A 17,269-nucleotide genomic window follows, 5' to 3' on the forward strand; every position below is an offset into this window, starting at 1 on the left:
TAGTAGTTGAATCAATTTGATATAGATGTGGAATTATATATTAATGTTAAACTGCCTTGAACATCCATTAATGGTTGTAAGTTCTAACACTAAGTAACTAAATCTCTCATTTATTACAAGCATTTTCTTCTGTCTGATGTTTATCTCTATATTTCCTTTGAGCAGGAGCTGATAGAATGAGTAGATGAATTAATTTAATATAGATGATGAACTGTTATTTATTGCTAAACCACATAGAACATACATTAATGGTTCTAAGTTTTAACACTAAGAATGAAAATCTCATTTGTATTGATTTTTTTGTGATATTTGTTTCTTCATGTCGATAATATATAAATATACCTTATGGGTAAACAGCTGAAAATAAGCTTTCAAACTATCTGGGGTTCACTGACATTAGCAATTCTTCATATGCTTGTCCCCCAGCCCAGCACAAACAGCGGCCTGTTAGCTCAGTTGGTTAGAGCGTGGTGCTAATAACGTCAAGGTCACAGGTTCGATCCCTGTACAGGCCATGTTTCTGTGTTAAAAAATAGATGCTTTTTCTTGTGTCTCTTTGTTAACTGTATATCTCTTTGGAGCAAGAGCTGCTAGAATCATTAGTTGAATCAATTTGATATAGATGTGGAATTATATATTAATGTTAAAGTGCCTTGAACATCCATTAATGGTTGTAAGTTCTAACACTAAGTAACTAAATCTCTCATTTATTACAAGCATTTTCTTCTGTCTGATGTTTAGCTCTATATTTCCTTTGAGCAGGAGCTGATAGAATGAGTAGATGAATTAATTTAATGTAGATGATGAACTGTTATTTATTGCTAAACCACATAGAACATACATTAATGGTTCTAAGTTTTAACACTAAGAATGAAAATCTCATTTGTATTGATTTTTTTGTGATATTTGTTTCTTCATGTCGATAATATATAAATATACCTTATGGGTAAACAGCTGAAAATAAGCTTTCAAACTATCTGCGGTTCACTGACATTCGCAATTCTTCATATACTTGTCCCCCAGCCCAGCACGAACAACGGCCTGTTAGCACAGTTGGTTAGAGCGTGGTGCTAATAACGCCAAGGTCACAGGTTCGATCCCTGTACAGGCCAAGTTTCTGTGTTAAATAAAAGATGCTTTTTCTTCTGTCTCTTTGTTATCTGTATATCTCTTTGGAGCAAGAGCTGCTAGAATCATTAGTTGAATCAATTTGATATAGATGTGGAATTATATATTAATGTTAAAGTGCCTTGAACATCCATTAATGGTTGTAAGTTCTAACACTAAGTAACTAAATCTCTCATTTATTACAAGCATTTTCTTCTGTCTGATGTTTATCTCTATATTTCCTTTGAGCAGGAGCTGATAGAATGAGTAGATGAATTAATTTAATATAGATGATGAACTGTTATTTATTGCTAAACCACATAGAACATACATTAATGGTTCTAAGTTTTAACACTAAGAATGAAAATCTCATTTGTATTGATTTTTTTGTGATATTTGTTTCTTCATGTCGATAATATATAAATATACTTTATGGGTAAACAGCTGAAAATAAGCTTTCAAACTATCTGGGGTTCACTAACATTAGCAGTTCTGCATATGCTTGTCCCCCAGCACAGAACGAACGGCAGCCTGTTAGCTCAGTTGGTTAGAGCGTGGTGCTAATAACGCCAAGGTCACAGGTTCGATCCCTGTACAGGCCAAGTTTCTGTGTTAAAAAAAAGATGCTTTTTCTTGTGTCTCTTTGTTAACTGTATATCTCTTTGGAGCAAGAGCTGCTAGTAGTTGCATCAATTTGATATAGATGTGGAATTATATATTAATGTTAAAGTGCCTTGAACATCCATTAATGGTTGAAAGTTCTAACACTAAGTAACTAAATCTCTCATTTATTACAAGCATTTTCTTCTGTCTGATGTTTATCTCTATATTTCCTTTGAGCAGGAGCTGATAGAATGAGTAGATGAATTAATTTAATATAGATGATGAACTGTTATTTATTGCTAAACCACATGGAAAATACATTAATGGTTCTAAGTTTTAACACTAAGATTGAAAATCTCATTTGTATTGATTTTTTTGTGATATTTGTTTCTTCATGTCGATAATATATAAATATACCTTATGGGTAAACAGCTGAAAATAAGCTTTCAAACTATCTGGGGTTCACTGACATTAGCAATTCTTCATATGCTTGTCCCCCAGCCCAGCACGAGCGGCGGCCTGTTAGCTCAGTTGGTTAGAGCGTGGTGCTAATAACGCCAAGGTCACAGGTTCGATCCCTGTACAGGCCAAGTTTCTGTGTTAAATAAAAGATGCTTTTTCTTCTGTCTCTTTGTTATCTGTATATCTCTTTGGAGCAAGAGCTGCTAGAATCATTAGTTGAATCAATTTGATATAGATGTGGAATTATATATTAATGTTAAAGTGCCTTGAACATCCATTAATGGTTGTAAGTTCTAACACTAAGTAACTAAATCTCTCATTTATTACAAGCATTTTCTTCTGTCTGATGTTTATCTCTATATTTCCTTTGAGCAGGAGCTGATAGAATGAGTAGATGAATTAATTTAATATAGATGATGAACTGTTATTTATTGCTAAACCACATAGAACATACATTAATGGTTCTAAGTTTTAACACTAAGAATGAAAATCTCATTTGTATTGATTTTTTTGTGATATTTGTTTCTTCATGTCGATAATATATAAATATACCTTATGGGTAAACAGCTGAAAATAAGCTTTCAAACTATCTGGGGTTCACTGACATTAGCAATTCTTCATATGCTTGTCCCCCAGCCCAGCACGAACGGCGGCCTGTTAGCTCAGTTGGTTAGAGCGTGGTGCTAATAACGCCAAGGTCACAGGTTCGATCCCTGTACAGGCCAAGTTTCTGTGTTAAAAAAAAGATGCTTTTTCTTGTGTCTCTTTGTTAACTGTATATCTCTTTGGAGCAAGAGCTGCTAGAATCATTAGTTGAATCAATTTGATATAGATGTGGAATTATATATTAATGTTAAAGTGCCTTGAACATCCATTAATGGTTGTAAGTTCTAACACTAAGTAACTAAATCTCTCATTTATTACAAGCATTTTCTTCTGTCTGATGTTTATCTCTATATTTCCTTTGAGCAGGAGCTGATAGAATGAGTAGATGAATTAATTTAATATAGATGATGAACTGTTATTTATTGCTAAACCACATAGAACATACATTAATGGTTCTAAGTTTTAACACTAAGAATGAAAATCTCATTTGTATTGATTTTTTTGTGATATTTGTTTCTTCATGTCGATAATATATAAATATACCTTATGGGTAAACAGCTGAAAATAAGCTTTCAAACTATCTGCGGTTCACTGACATTAGCAATTCTTCATATGCTTGTCCCCCAGCCCAGCACGAACAACGGCCTGTTAGCACAGTTGGTTAGAGCGTGGTGCTAATAACGCCAAGGTCACAGGTTCGATCCCTGTACAGGCCAAGTTTCTGTGTTAAATAAAAGATGCTTTTTCTTCTGTCTCTTTGTTATCTGTATATCTCTTTGGAGCAAGAGCTGCTAGAATCATTAGTTGAATCAATTTGATATAGATGTGGAATTATATATTAATGTTAAAGTGCCTTGAACATCCATTAATGGTTCAAAGTTCTAACACTAAGTAATTAATCTCCCATTTATTACAAGTAATTTAGGAAAGTCTAGTTTTGATTTTTTGATAATGCTTAAAGACACCATGAATGTAAACAGCTGAATATAAGATTTCCATCTATCTCGAGTTAACAATCAGTAGCACTTCATCATCTGTTATTTCTTCAGTAGTATGCTATAAATATAGTAAGCCTATTATCTGATTCTGTTAGAACATGAAGTTAAAAATGCCAAGAACATACTTTCTACCACTCTCCAAGCAAACACTTAACGCTGCTTTAATGTTGAAATAGATGCATTTTCTTCTGTATCTTGTTTAAATCTATATTTCCTTTGAGCAGAAGCTGATAGAATGAGTAGATGAATTAATTTAATATAGATTATGAACTGTTATTTATTGCTAAACCACATGGAAAATACATTAATGGTTCTAAGTTTTAACACTAAGATTGAAAATCTCATTTGTATTGATTTTTTTGTGATATTTGTTTCTTCATGTCGATAATATATAAATATACCTTATGGGTAAACAGCTGAAAATAAGCTTTCAAACTATCTGGGGTTCACTGACATTAGCAATTCTTCATATGCTTGTCCCCCAGCCCAGCACGAGCGGCGGCCTGTTAGCTCAGTTGGTTAGAGCGTGGTGCTAATAACGCCAAGGTCACAGGTTCGATCCCTGTACAGGCCAAGTTTCTGTGTTAAATAAAAGATGCTTTTTCTTCTGTCTCTTTGTTATCTGTATATCTCTTTGGAGCAAGAGCTGCTAGAATCATTAGTTGAATCAATTTGATATAGATGTGGAATTATATATTAATGTTAAAGTGCCTTGAACATCCATTAATGGTTGTAAGTTCTAACACTAAGTAACTAAATCTCTCATTTATTCCAAGCATTTTCTTCTGTCTGATGTTTATCTCTATATTTCCTTTGAGCAGGAGCTGATAGAATAAGTAGATGAATTAATTTAATATAGATGATGAACTGTTATTTATTGCTAAACCACATAGAACATACATTAATGGTTCTAAGTTTTAACACTAAGAATGAAAATCTCATTTGTATTGATTTTTTTGTGATATTTGTTTCTTCATGTCGATAATATATAAATATACCTTATGGGTAAACAGCTGAAAATAAGCTTTCAAACTATCTGGGGTTCACTGACATTAGCAGTTCTGCATATGCTTGTCCCCCAGCACAGCACGAACGGCGGCCTGTTAGCTCAGTTGGTTAGAGCGTGGTGCTAATAACGCCAAGGTCACAGGTTCGATCCCTGTACAGGCCAAGTCTCTGTGTTAAAAAAAAGATGCTTTTTCTTGTGTCTCTTTGTTAACTGTATATCTCTTTGGAGCAAGAGCTGCTAGTAGTTGAATCAATTTGATATAGATGTGGAATTATATATTAATGTTAAAGTGCCTTGAACATCCATTAATGGTTCAAAGTTCTAACACTAAGTAATTAATCTCCCATTTATTACAAGTAATTTAGGAAAGTCTAGTTTTGATTTTTTGATAATGCTTAAAGACACCATGAATGTAAACAGCTGAATATAAGATTTCCATCTATCTCGGGTTAACAATCAGTAGCACTTCATCATCTGTTATTTCTTCAGTAGTATGCTATAAATATAGTAAGCCTATTATCTGATTCTGTTAGAACATGAAGTTAAAAATGCCAAGAACATACTTTCTACCACTCTCCAAGCAAACACTTAACGCTGCTTTAATGTTGAAATAGATGCATTTTCTTCTGTATCTTGTTTAAATCTATATTTCCTTTGAGCAGAAGCTGATAGAATGAGAAGATGAATTAATTTAATATAGATTATGAACTGTTATTTATTGCTAAACCACATGGAAAATACATTAATGGTTCTAAGTTTTAACACTAAGAATGAAAATCTCATTTGTATTGATTTTTTTGTGATATTTGTTTCTTCATGTCGATAATATATAAATATACCTTATGGGTAAACAGCTGAAAATAAGCTTTCAAACTATCTGGGGTTCACTGACATTAGCAGTTCTTCATATGCTTGTCCCCCAGCCCAGCACGAACAGCGGCCTGTTAGCTCAGTTGGTTAGAGCGTGGTGCTAATAACGCCAAGGTCACAGGTTCGATCCCTGTACAGGCCAAGTTTCTGTGTTAAATAAAAGATGCTTTTTCTTGTGTCTCTTTGTTAACTGTATATCTCTTTGGAGCAAGAGCTGCTAGAATCATTAGTTGAATCAATTTGATATAGATGTGGAATTATATATTAATGTTAAAGTGCCTTGAACATCCATTAATGGTTGTAAGTTCTAACACTAAGTAACTAAATCTCTCATTTATTACAAGCATTTTCTTCTGTCTGATGTTTATCTCTATATTTCCTTTGAGCAGGAGCTGATAGAATGAGTAGATGAATTAATTTAATATAGATGATGAACTGTTATTTATTGCTAAACCACATAGAACATACATTAATGGTTCTAAGTTTTAACACTAAGAATGAAAATCTCATTTGTATTGATTTTTTTGTGATATTTGTTTCTTCATGTCGATAATATATAAATATACCTTATGGGTAAACAGCTGAAAATAAGCTTTCAAACTATCTGGGGTTCACTGACATTAGCAATTCTTCATATGCTTGTCCCCCAGCCCAGCACAAACAGCGGCCTGTTAGCTCAGTTGGTTAGAGCGTGGTGCTAATAACGCCAAGCTCACAGGTTCGATCCCTGTACAGGCCAAGTTTCTGTGTTAAAAAAAAGATGCTTTTTCTTGTGTCTCTTTGTTAACTGTATATCTCTTTGGAGCAAGAGCTGCTAGAATCATTAGTTGAATCAATTTGATATAGATGTGGAATTATATATTAATGTTAAAGTGCCTTGAACATCCATTAATGGTTGTAAGTTCTAACACTAAGTAACTAAATCTCTCATTTATTACAAGCATTTTCTTCTTTCTGATGTTTAGCTCTATATTTCCTTTGAGCAGGAGCTGATAGAATGAGTAGATGAATTAATTTAATATAGATGATGAACTGTTATTTATTGCTAAACCACATAGAACATACATTAATGGTTCTAAGTTTTAACACTAAGAATGAAAATCTCATTTGTATTGATTTTTTTGTGATATTTGTTTCTTCATGTCGATAATATATAAATATACCTTATGGGTAAACAGCTGAAAATAAGCTTTCAAACTATCAGGGGTTCACTGACATTAGCAATTCTTCATATGCTTGTCCCCCAGCCCAGCACGAACGGCGGCCTGTTAGCACAGTTGGTTAGAGCGTGGTGCTAATAACGCCAAGGTCACTGGTTCGATCCCTGTACATGCCAAGTTTCTGTGTTAAATAAAAGATGCTTTTTCTTCTGTCTCTTTGTTATCTGTATATCTCTTTGGAGCAAGAGCTGCTAGAATCATTAGTTGAATCAATTTGATATAGATGTGGAATTATATATTAATGTTAAAGTGCCTTGAACATCCATTAATGGTTCAAAGTTCTAACACTAAGTAATTAATCTCCCATTTATTACAAGTAATTTAGGAAAGTCTAGTTTTGATTTTTTGATAATGCTTAAAGACACCATGAATGTAAACAGCTGAATATAAGATTTCCATCTATCTCGGGTTAACAATCAGTAGCACTTCATCATCTGTTATTTCTTCAGTAGTATGCTATAAATATAGTAAGCCTATTATCTGATTCTGTTAGAACATGAAGTTAAAAATGCCAAGAACATACTTTCTACCACTCTCCAAGCAAACACTTAACGCTGCTTTAATGTTGAAATAGATGCATTTTCTTCTGTATCTTGTTTAAATCTATATTTCCTTTGAGCAGAAGCTGATAGAATGAGTAGATGAATTAATTTAATATAGATTATGAACTGTTATTTATTGCTAAACCACATGGAAAATACATTAATGGTTCTAAGTTTTAACACTAAGATTGAAAATCTCATTTGTATTGATTTTTTTGTGATATTTGTTTCTTCATGTCGATAATATATAAATATACCTTATGGGTAAACAGCTGAAAATAAGCTTTCAAACTATCTGGGGTTCACTGACATTAGCAATTCTTCATATGCTTGTCCCCCAGCCCAGCACGAGCGGCGGCCTGTTAGCTCAGTTGGTTAGAGCGTGGTGCTAATAACGCCAAGGTCACAGGTTCGATCCCTGTACAGGCCAAGTTTCTGTGTTAAATAAAAGATGCTTTTTCTTCTGTCTCTTTGTTATCTGTATATCTCTTTGGAGCAAGAGCTGCTAGAATCATTAGTTGAATCAATTTGATATAGATGTGGAATTATATATTAATGTTAAACTGCCTTGAACATCCATTAATGGTTGTAAGTTCTAACACTAAGTAACTAAATCTCTCATTTATTACAAGCATTTTCTTCTGTCTGATGTTTATCTCTATATTTCCTTTGAGCAGGAGCTGATAGAATGAGTAGATGAATTAATTTAATATAGATGATGAACTGTTATTTATTGCTAAACCACATAGAACATACATTAATGGTTCTAAGTTTTAACACTAAGAATGAAAATCTCATTTGTATTGATTTTTTTGTGATATTTGTTTCTTCATGTCGATAATATATAAATATACCTTATGGGTAAACAGCTGAAAATAAGCTTTCAAACTATCTGGGGTTCACTGACATTGGCAATTCTTCATATGCTTGTCCCCCAGCCCAGCACGAACAGCGGCCTGTTAGCTCAGTTGGTTAGAGCGTGGTGCTAATAACGCCAAGGTCACAGGTTCGATCCCTGTACAGGCCAAGTTTCTGTGTTAAAAAAAAGATGCTTTTTCTTGTGTCTCTTTGATAACTGTATATCTCTTTGGAGCAAGAGCTGCTAGAATCATTAGTTGAATCAATTTGATATAGATGTGGAATTATATATTAATGTTAAAGTGCCTTGAACATCCATTAATGGTTGTAAGTTCTAACACTAAGTAACTAAATCTCTCATTTATTACAAGCATTTTCTTCTGTCTGATGTTTATCTCTATATTTCCTTTGAGCAGGAGCTGATAGAATGAGTAGATGAATTAATTTAATATAGATGATGAACTGTTATTTATTGCTAAACCACATAGAACATACATTAATGGTTCTAAGTTTTAACACTAAGAATGAAAATCTCATTTGTATTGATTTTTTTGTGATATTTGTTTCTTCATGTCGATAATATATAAATATACCTTATGGGTAAACAGCTGAAAATAAGCTTTCAAACTATCTGGGGTTCACTGACATTGGCAATTCTTCATATGCTTGTCCCCCAGCCCAGCACAAACAGCGGCCTGTTAGCTCAGTTGGTTAGAGCGTGGTGCTAATAACGCCAAGGTCACAGGTTCGATCCCTGTACAGGCCAAGTTTCTGTGTTAAAAAAAAGATGCTTTTTCTTGTGTCTCTTTGTTAACTGTATATCTCTTTGGAGCAAGAGCTGCTAGAATGATTAGTTGAATCAATTTGATATAGATGTGGAATTATATATCAATGTTAAAGTGCCTTGAACATCCATTAATGGTTCAAAGTTCTAACACTAAGTAATTAATCTCCCATTTATTACAAGTAATTTAGGAAAGTCTAGTTTTGATTTTTTGATAATGCTTAAAGACACCATGAATGTAAACAGCTGAATATAAGATTTCCATCTATCTCGGGTTAACAATCAGTAGCACTTCATCATCTGTTATTTCTTCAGTAGTATGCTATAAATATAGTAAGCCTATTATCTGATTCTGTTAGAACATGAAGTTAAAAATGCCAAGAACATACTTTCTACCACTCTCCAAGCAAACACTTAACGCTGCTTTAATGTTGAAATAAATGCATTTTCTTCTGTATCTTGTTTAAATCTATATTTCCTTTGAGCAGAAGCTGATAGAATGAGTAGATGAATTAATTTAATATAGATGATGAACTGTTATTTATTGCTAAACCACATGGAAAATACATTAATGGTTCTAAGTTTTAACACTAAGAATGAAAATCTCATTTGTATTGATTTTTTTGTGATATTTGTTTCTTCATGTCGATAATATATAAATATATCTTATGGGTAAACAGCTGAAAATAAGCTTTCAAACTATCTGGGGTTCACTGACATTAGCAGTTCTTCATATGCTTGTCCCCCAGCCCAGCACGAACAGCGGCCTGTTAGCTCAGTTGGTTAGAGCGTGGTGCTAATAACGCCAAGGTCACAGGTTCGATCCCTGTACAGGCCAAGTTTCTGTGTTAAATAAAAGATGCTTTTTCTTGTGTCTCTTTGTTAACTGTATATCTCTTTGGAGCAAGAGCTGCTAGAATCATTAGTTGAATCAATTTGATATAGATGTGGAATTATATATTAATGTTAAAGTGCCTTGAACATCCATTAATGGTTGTAAGTTCTAACACTAAGTAACTAAATCTCTCATTTATTACAAGCATTTTCTTCTGTCTGATGTTTATCTCTATATTTCCTTTGAGCAGGAGCTGATAGAATGAGTAGATGAATTAATTTAATATAGATGATGAACTGTTATTTATTGCTAAACCACATAGAACATACATTAATGGTTCTAAGTTTTAACACTAAGAATGAAAATCTCATTTGTATTGATTTTTTTGTGATATTTGTTTCTTCATGTCGATAATATATAAATATACCTTATGGGTAAACAGCTGAAAATAAGCTTTCAAACTATCTGGGGTTCACTGACATTAGCAATTCTTCATATGCTTGTCCCCCAGCCCAGCACAAACAGCGGCCTGTTAGCTCAGTTGGTTAGAGCGTGGTGCTAATAACGCCAAGCTCACAGGTTCGATCCCTGTACAGGCCAAGTTTCTGTGTTAAAAAAAAGATGCTTTTTCTTGTGTCTCTTTGTTAACTGTATATCTCTTTGGAGCAAGAGCTGCTAGAATCATTAGTTGAATCAATTTGATATAGATGTGGAATTATATATTAATGTTAAAGTGCCTTGAACATCCATTAATGGTTGTAAGTTCTAACACTAAGTAACTAAATCTCTCATTTATTACAAGCATTTTCTTCTTTCTGATGTTTAGCTCTATATTTCCTTTGAGCAGGAGCTGATAGAATGAGTAGATGAATTAATTTAATATAGATGATGAACTGTTATTTATTGCTAAACCACATAGAACATACATTAATGGTTCTAAGTTTTAACACTAAGAATGAAAATCTCATTTGTATTGATTTTTTTGTGATATTTGTTTCTTCATGTCGATAATATATAAATATACCTTATGGGTAAACAGCTGAAAATAAGCTTTCAAACTATCTGGGGTTCACTGACATTAGCAATTCTTCATATGCTTGTCCCCCAGCCCAGCACAAACGGCGGCCTGTTAGCACAGTTGGTTAGAGCGTGGTGCTAATAACGCCAAGGTCACTGGTTCGATCCCTGTACATGCCAAGTTTCTGTGTTAAATAAAAGATGCTTTTTCTTCTGTCTCTTTGTTATCTGTATATCTCTTTGGAGCAAGAGCTGCTAGAATCATTAGTTGAATCAATTTGATATAGATGTGGAATTATATATTAATGTTAAAGTGCCTTGAACATCCATTAATGGTTCAAAGTTCTAACACTAAGTAATTAATCTCCCATTTATTACAAGTAATTTAGGAAAGTCTAGTTTTGATTTTTTGATAATGCTTAAAGACACCATGAATGTAAACAGCTGAATATAAGATTTCCATCTATCTCGGGTTAACAATCAGTAGCACTTCATCATCTGTTATTTCTTCAGTAGTATGCTATAAATATAGTAAGCCTATTATCTGATTCTGTTAGAACATGAAGTTAAAAATGCCAAGAACATACTTTCTACCACTCTCCAAGCAAACACTTAACGCTGCTTTAATGTTGAAATAGATGCATTTTCTTCTGTATCTTGTTTAAATCTATATTTCCTTTGAGCAGAAGCTGATAGAATGAGTAGATGAATTAATTTAATATAGATTATGAACTGTTATTTATTGCTAAACCACATGGAAAATACATTAATGGTTCTAAGTTTTAACACTAAGATTGAAAATCTCATTTGTATTGATTTTTTTGTGATATTTGTTTCTTCATGTCGATAATATATAAATATACCTTATGGGTAAACAGCTGAAAATAAGCTTTCAAACTATCTGGGGTTCACTGACATTAGCAATTCTTCATATGCTTGTCCCCCAGCCCAGCACGAGCGGCGGCCTGTTAGCTCAGTTGGTTAGAGCGTGGTGCTAATAACGCCAAGGTCACAGGTTCGATCCCTGTACAGGCCAAGTTTCTGTGTTAAATAAAAGATGCTTTTTCTTCTGTCTCTTTGTTATCTGTATATCTCTTTGGAGCAAGAGCTGCTAGAATCATTAGTTGAATCAATTTGATATAGATGTGGAATTATATATTAATGTTAAACTGCCTTGAACATCCATTAATGGTTGTAAGTTCTAACACTAAGTAACTAAATCTCTCATTTATTACAAGCATTTTCTTCTGTCTGATGTTTATCTCTATATTTCCTTTGAGCAGGAGCTGATAGAATGAGTAGATGAATTAATTTAATATAGATGATGAACTGTTATTTATTGCTAAACCACATAGAACATACATTAATGGTTCTAAGTTTTAACACTAAGAATGAAAATCTCATTTGTATTGATTTTTTTGTGATATTTGTTTCTTCATGTCGATAATATATAAATATACCTTATGGGTAAACAGCTGAAAATAAGCTTTCAATCTATCTGGGGTTCACTGACATTAGCAGTTCTGCATATGCTTGTCCCCCAGCCCAGCACGAACGGCGGCCTGTTAGCTCAGTTGGTTAGAGCGTGGTGCTAATAACGCCAAGGTCACAGGTTCCATCCCTGTACAGGCCAAGTTTCTGTGTTAAAAAAAAGATGCTTTTTCTTGTGTCTCTTTGTTAACTGTATATCTCTTTGGAGCAAGAGCTGCTAGTAGTTGAATCAATTTGATATAGATGTGGAATTATATATTAATGTTAAAGTGCCTTGAACATCCATTAATGGTTGTAAGTTCTAACACTAAGTAACTAAATCTCTCATTTATTACAAGCATTTTCTTCTGTCTGATGTTTATCTCTATATTTCCTTTGAGCAGGAGCTGATAGAATGAGTAGATGAATTAATTTAATATAGATGATGAACTGTTATTTATTGCTAAACCACATAGAACATACATTAATGGTTCTAAGTTTTAACACTAAGAATGAAAATCTCATTTGTATTGATTTTTTTGTGATATTTGTTTCTTCATGTCGATAATATATAAATATACCTTATGGGTAAACAGCTGAAAATAAGCTTTCAAACTATCTGGGGTTCACTGACATTAGCAATTCTTCATATGCTTGTCCCCCAGCCCAGCACAAACAGCGGCCTGTTAGCTCAGTTGGTTAGAGCGTGGTGCTAATAACGCCAAGGTCACAGGTTCGATCCCTGTACAGGCCAAGTTTCTGTGTTAAAAAATAGATGCTTTTTCTTGTGTCTCTTTGTTAACTGTATATCTCTTTGGAGCAAGAGCTGCTAGAATCATTAGTTGAATCAATTTGATATAGATGTGGAATTATATATTAATGTTAAAGTGCCTTGAACATCCATTAATGGTTGTAAGTTCTAACACTAAGTAACTAAATCTCTCATTTATTACAAGCATTTTCTTCTGTCTGATGTTTAGCTCTATATTTCCTTTGAGCAGGAGCTGATAGAATGAGTAGATGAATTAATTTAATATAGATGATGAACTGTTATTTATTGCTAAACCACATAGAACATACATTAATGGTTCTAAGTTTTAACACTAAGAATGAACATCTCATTTGTATTGATTTTTTTGTGATATTTGTTTCTTCATGTCGATAATATATAAATATACCTTATGGGTAAACAGCTGAAAATAAGCTTTCAAACTATCTGCGGTTCACTGACATTAGCAATTCTTCATATGCTTGTCCCCCAGCCCAGCACGAACAACGGCCTGTTAGCACAGTTGGTTAGAGCGTGGTGCTAATAACGCCAAGGTCACAGGTTCGATCCCTGTACAGGCCAAGTTTCTGTGTTAAATAAAAGATGCTTTTTCTTCTGTCTCTTTGTTATCTGTATATCTCTTTGGAGCAAGAGCTGCTAGAATCATTAGTTGAATCAATTTGATATAGATGTGGAATTATATATTAATGTTAAAGTGCCTTGAACATCCATTAATGGTTGTAAGTTCTAACACTAAGTAACTAAATCTCTCATTTATTACAAGCATTTTCTTCTGTCTGATGTTTATCTCTATATTTCCTTTGAGCAGGAGCTGATAGAATGAGTAGATGAATTAATTTAATATAGATGATGAACTGTTATTTATTGCTAAACCACATAGAACATACATTAATGGTTCTAAGTTTTAACACTAAGAATGAAAATCTCATTTGTATTGATTTTTTTGTGATATTTGTTTCTTCATGTCGATAATATATAAATATACTTTATGGGTAAACAGCTGAAAATAAGCTTTCAAACTATCTGGGGTTCACTGACATTAGCAGTTCTGCATATGCTTGTCCCCCAGCACAGAACGAACGGCAGCCTGTTAGCTCAGTTGGTTAGAGCGTGGTGCTAATAACGCCAAGGTCACAGGTTCGATCCCTGTACAGGCCAAGTTTCTGTGTTAAAAAAAAGATGCTTTTTCTTGTGTCTCTTTGTTAACTGTATATCTCTTTGGAGCAAGAGCTGCTAGTAGTTGAATCAATTTGATATAGATGTGGAATTATATATTAATGTTAAAGTGCCTTGAACATCCATTAATGGTTGAAAGTTCTAACACTAAGTAACTAAATCTCTCATTTATTACAAGCATTTTCTTCTGTCTGATGTTTATCTCTATATTTCCTTTGAGCAGGAGCTGATAGAATGAGTAGATGAATTAATTTAATATAGATGATGAACTGTTATTTATTGCTAAACCACATGGAAAATACATTAATGGTTCTAAGTTTTAACACTAAGATTGAAAATCTCATTTGTATTGATTTTTTTGTGATATTTGTTTCTTCATGTCGATAATATATAAATATACCTTATGGGTAAACAGCTGAAAATAAGCTTTCAAACTATCTGGGGTTCACTGACATTCGCAATTCTTCATATGCTTGTCCCCCAGCCCAGCACAAACAGCGGCCTGTTAGCTCAGTTGGTTAGAGCGTGGTGCTAATAACGCCAAGGTCACAGGTTCGATCCCTGTACAGCCAAGTTTCTGTGTTAAATAAAAGATGCTTTTTCTTCTGTCTCTTTGTTATCTGTATATCTCTTTGGAGCAAGAGCTGCTAGAATCATTAGTTGAATCAATTTGATATAGATGTGGAATTATATATTAATGTTAAAGTGCCTTGAACACCCATTAATGGTTCAAAGTTCTAACACTAAGTAATTAATCTCCCATTTATTACAAGTAATTTAGGAAAGTCTAGTTTTGATTTTTTGATAATGCTTAAAGACACCATGAATGTAAACAGCTGAATATAAGATTTCCATCTATCTCGGGTTAACAATCAGTAGCACTTCATCATCTGTTATTTCTTCAGTAGTATGCTATAAATATAGTAAGCCTATTATCTGATTCTGTTAGAACATGAAGTTAAAAATGCCAAGAACATACTTTCTACCACTCTCCAAGCAAACACTTAACGCTGCTTTAATGTTGAAATAGATGCATTTTCTTCTGTATCTTGTTTAAATCTATATTTCCTTTGAGCAGAAGCTGATAGAATGAGTAGATGAATTAATTTAATATAGATTATGAACTGTTATTTATTGCTAAACCACATGGAAAATACATTAATGGTTCTAAGTTTTAACACTAAGATTGAAAATCTCATTTGTATTGATTTTTTTGTGATATTTGTTTCTTCATGTCGATAATATATAAATATACCTTATGGGTAAACAGCTGAAAATAAGCTTTCAAACTATCTGGGGTTCACTGACATTAGCAATTCTTCATATGCTTGTCCCCCAGCCCAGCACGAGCGGCGGCCTGTTAGCTCAGTTGGTTAGAGCGTGGTGCTAATAACGCCAAGGTCACAGGTTCGATCCCTGTACAGGCCAAGTTTCTGTGTTAAATAAAAGATGCTTTTTCTTCTGTCTCTTTGTTATCTGTATATCTCTTTGGAGCAAGAGCTGCTAGAATCATTAGTTGAATCAATTTGATATAGATGTGGAATTATATATTAATGTTAAAGTGCCTTGAACATCCATTAATGGTTGTAAGTTCTAACACTAAGTAACTAAATCTCTCATTTATTACAAGCATTTTCTTCTGTCTGATGTTTATCTCTATATTTCCTTTGAGCAGGAGCTGATAGAATGAGTAGATGAATTAATTTAATATAGATGATGAACTGTTATTTATTGCTAAACCACATAGAACATACATTAATGGTTCTAAGTTTTAACACTAAGAATGAAAATCTCATTTGTATTGATTTTTTTGTGATATTTGTTTCTTCATGTCGATAATATATAAATATACCTTATGGGTAAACAGCTGAAAATAAGCTTTCAAACTATCTGGGGTTCACTGACATTAGCAATTCTTCATATGCTTGTCCCCCAGCCCAGCACGAACGGCGGCCTGTTAGCTCAGTTGGTTAGAGCGTGGTGCTAATAACGCCAAGGTCACAGGTTCGATCCCTGTACAGGCCAAGTTTCTGTGTTAAAAAAAAGATGCTTTTTCTTGTGTCTCTTTGTTAACTGTATATCTCTTTGGAGCAAGAGCTGCTAGAATCATTAGTTGAATCAATTTGATATAGATGTGGAATTATATATTAATGTTAAAGTGCCTTGAACATCCATTAATGGTTGTAAGTTCTAACACTAAGTAACTAAATCTCTCATTTATTACAAGCATTTTCTTCTGTCTGATGTTTATCTCTATATTTCCTTTGAGCAGGAGCTGATAGAATGAGTAGATGAATTAATTTAATATAGATGATGAACTGTTATTTATTGCTAAACCACATAGAACATACATTAATGGTTCTAAGTTTTAACACTAAGAATGAAAATCTCATTTGTATTGATTTTTTTGTGATATTTGTTTCTTCATGTCGATAATATATAAATATACCTTATGGGTAAACAGCTGAAAATAAGCTTTCAAACTATCTGCGGTTCACTGACATTAGCAATTCTTCATATGCTTGTCCCCCAGCCCAGCACGAACAACGGCCTGTTAGCACAGTTGGTTAGAGCGTGGTGCTAATAACGCCAAGGTCACAGGTTCGATCCCTGTACAGGCCAAGTTTCTGTGTTAAATAAAAGATGCTTTTTCTTCTGTCTCTTTGTTATCTGTATATCTCTTTGGAGCAAGAGCTGCTAGAATCATTAGTTGAATCAATTTGATATAGATGTGGAATTATATATTAATGTTAAAGTGCCTTGAACATCCATTAATGGTTCAAAGTTCTAACACTAAGTAATTAATCTCCCATTTATTACAAGTAATTTAGGAAAGTCTAGTTTTGATTTTTTGATAATGCTTAAAGACACCATGAATGTAAACAGCTGAATATAAGATTTCCATCTATCTCGAGTTAACAA

The 17,269-nt window shown here is 33.4% G+C and overlaps 13 non-coding genes across 13 annotated transcripts; all 13 read left to right on the top strand.

Annotated features, from left to right (window-relative positions):
• Positions 1 to 2,226: 2,226 nt before the first annotated feature.
• On the top strand, positions 2,227 to 2,300 carry TRNAI-AAU (transfer RNA isoleucine (anticodon AAU)). The gene has a single exon. It is a non-coding gene; the product is annotated as a tRNA-Ile (tRNA).
• A 523-nt stretch (positions 2,301 to 2,823) lies between these two features.
• TRNAI-AAU (transfer RNA isoleucine (anticodon AAU)) lies at positions 2,824 to 2,897 on the top strand. Its single transcript has one exon. It is a non-coding gene; the product is annotated as a tRNA-Ile (tRNA).
• Positions 2,898 to 4,276: 1,379 nt separating this feature from the next.
• TRNAI-AAU (transfer RNA isoleucine (anticodon AAU)) lies at positions 4,277 to 4,350 on the top strand. The gene has a single exon. It is a non-coding gene; the product is annotated as a tRNA-Ile (tRNA).
• A 523-nt stretch (positions 4,351 to 4,873) lies between these two features.
• On the top strand, positions 4,874 to 4,947 carry TRNAI-AAU (transfer RNA isoleucine (anticodon AAU)). Its single transcript has one exon. It is a non-coding gene; the product is annotated as a tRNA-Ile (tRNA).
• A 776-nt stretch (positions 4,948 to 5,723) lies between these two features.
• Positions 5,724 to 5,797, top strand: TRNAI-AAU (transfer RNA isoleucine (anticodon AAU)). Its single transcript has one exon. It is a non-coding gene; the product is annotated as a tRNA-Ile (tRNA).
• Positions 5,798 to 7,773: 1,976 nt separating this feature from the next.
• Positions 7,774 to 7,847, top strand: TRNAI-AAU (transfer RNA isoleucine (anticodon AAU)). Its single transcript has one exon. It is a non-coding gene; the product is annotated as a tRNA-Ile (tRNA).
• Positions 7,848 to 8,370: 523 nt separating this feature from the next.
• Positions 8,371 to 8,444, top strand: TRNAI-AAU (transfer RNA isoleucine (anticodon AAU)). The gene has a single exon. It is a non-coding gene; the product is annotated as a tRNA-Ile (tRNA).
• A 523-nt stretch (positions 8,445 to 8,967) lies between these two features.
• On the top strand, positions 8,968 to 9,041 carry TRNAI-AAU (transfer RNA isoleucine (anticodon AAU)). Its single transcript has one exon. It is a non-coding gene; the product is annotated as a tRNA-Ile (tRNA).
• A 782-nt stretch (positions 9,042 to 9,823) lies between these two features.
• On the top strand, positions 9,824 to 9,897 carry TRNAI-AAU (transfer RNA isoleucine (anticodon AAU)). The gene has a single exon. It is a non-coding gene; the product is annotated as a tRNA-Ile (tRNA).
• Positions 9,898 to 11,873: 1,976 nt separating this feature from the next.
• TRNAI-AAU (transfer RNA isoleucine (anticodon AAU)) lies at positions 11,874 to 11,947 on the top strand. The gene has a single exon. It is a non-coding gene; the product is annotated as a tRNA-Ile (tRNA).
• A 1,114-nt stretch (positions 11,948 to 13,061) lies between these two features.
• Positions 13,062 to 13,135, top strand: TRNAI-AAU (transfer RNA isoleucine (anticodon AAU)). Its single transcript has one exon. It is a non-coding gene; the product is annotated as a tRNA-Ile (tRNA).
• A 2,566-nt stretch (positions 13,136 to 15,701) lies between these two features.
• TRNAI-AAU (transfer RNA isoleucine (anticodon AAU)) lies at positions 15,702 to 15,775 on the top strand. Its single transcript has one exon. It is a non-coding gene; the product is annotated as a tRNA-Ile (tRNA).
• A 523-nt stretch (positions 15,776 to 16,298) lies between these two features.
• TRNAI-AAU (transfer RNA isoleucine (anticodon AAU)) lies at positions 16,299 to 16,372 on the top strand. The gene has a single exon. It is a non-coding gene; the product is annotated as a tRNA-Ile (tRNA).
• The last annotated feature ends 897 nt before the right edge of the window (positions 16,373 to 17,269 follow it).

This window comes from Triturus cristatus, chromosome 5_1, assembly GCF_964204655.1.
Source record: "Triturus cristatus chromosome 5_1, aTriCri1.1, whole genome shotgun sequence".
NCBI classification, from domain to species: Eukaryota; Metazoa; Chordata; class Amphibia; order Caudata; family Salamandridae; genus Triturus; species Triturus cristatus.